The sequence below is a fragment of the Podarcis filfolensis genome (genome assembly GCF_964270895.1).
Source record: "Podarcis filfolensis genome assembly, chromosome: 1".
NCBI lineage: Eukaryota > Metazoa > Chordata > Lepidosauria > Squamata > Lacertidae > Podarcis > Podarcis filfolensis.
Genome location: NC_139604.1, coordinates 87187090 through 87188844, shown reverse-complemented (window position 1 = coordinate 87188844; position 1755 = coordinate 87187090).

Genomic DNA, 1755 nt, shown 5'->3' with positions numbered 1-1755 from the left:
TGGGTTGGCACAAGCAGGGCACTTGTCTTCCCAACACTGAGTGTCAGTGCTGCTTACCAAGAGCAGTAGGGGCAAGGCACAGGGGGCTCAGTGTGGCACAGTGGCAGGAGTGATAGACTGGCTCTGCCATTGCCCCTGCACCAGGCAGAGCTCCCTGTGCCTCACCACCCTCCTTTTGGGTAAGCGGCAGCGATGATTGCCGCCAGGAAGCCAGGTACGCAAAGCCACCCTACCTGTGCCACCCCACTGACCACTGCTGACTGCAACCATTGAGGTGGACCGAGGAAAGGTTTATCTGTATTGGTCTCAACTGATTTGTAATCAGAAGGAACTATTGTGTGGTGTGAAATGTACCAGGAGAAACACTTCATTTGATAGCCAATTACATCTTTTCTTTCATGCACACCATTGCTCTGTCTCTGATCAGGATCTGCTTATGTATTCAGCTGGTCGCTTCCGTAACAAGACTGCAATCTCTTTTCAGATGTGAAATTGCTTCTTCTCCTGGAAGATTTGTTTTTCCACTTAGTTGCATTATTCAGGATACAGAGAGTAGGAATTTGATGAACATACTGGAATATACTGAAGAATCTCAGCCAGAAACACTAGGAGTCAGTTTCTCTCACTTACTCATAGTTACTAACAGGTTTTGTATGTTGAAGTTGGAATCCTAAAAGGGATAATTTTCAGTGCAGGAAGGAGATAAAGGCATATGGGAGAAATGTGCCCCCCCAAAAAAAATTTATTTAATGTATTATCTGAGGAAGGAACACAAAAGATCTAAAGGTCTCCTCAAAAGTTTGCATATGTAAAGGCATGACAACATCACTAATTTAAACTGGTTTAACAGTAATTCTCACTTCCTATGGAATTATGGGAGCCTGGGAATGGTAGTTCTGTGAAGGAGAACCAGTGCTTTGTTCGGGGGGGGGTCGCAGGGGTATGCATATCCCTAAACATCTTGTGAATCTTTGTACATTTACTGTATTTATTTTTCCTGATTTGAAATATAAAATGGTGATTTTCTTGAGTCAAAATGAGAGTACCCCTAAACATTTTTTTTAATAAAAAAAAACACTGAGGAGAATTACGATTTTTAAGAGATTTCAGTATCCCAAGCTGTCCTCACCTTTTGGGGGATAGCGTGGGGAGGGAAACCATGACAGTTGAGATGGCATAATTCAATATATACTCGCAGTGTAAACAGATAAGGTCTCACTCTTCATGGCTGTCCATTACGATTATGCAAGTTTCCCTCACCATTGTTTGTTAGCTCCCCGAGGAATATTTATTGGTGGATGGCCATATAAATTTAATCAATAAATATTCAATAATATTATTCAAATGGTTCCTAACAGGGCCTCGCAGACCCAAGGCCTCTTTCCAGGTCTTAATACACAGTATGATAAATGTTAATTACCCATTCACCAAGTTTCTTTCTAAATTCTTGCACAATTTTAGATCACATTTTCTGTCTTTTATCACCCTGGCAGAACAGAATCACAGAAACGGGTTCATGTTCCTGAATGCGTCCTATAGACAGCTGTCACAAATGACAGCCTGCCTAACTTGATTATTCTGGAGAGAATTGCAAATATCACAATATAAACTCATCATGGTTTCATCTAGAAATGTTATCTATCTGTACCAAGTTGCTAGTTCTTGCCTGGACTGGGCAATAATGTTTGCTGTTGGTTATGAAGCAAGTACCCGATCAGGCTGGCGACAGACTTCCTGTTAACAACACCACAACTC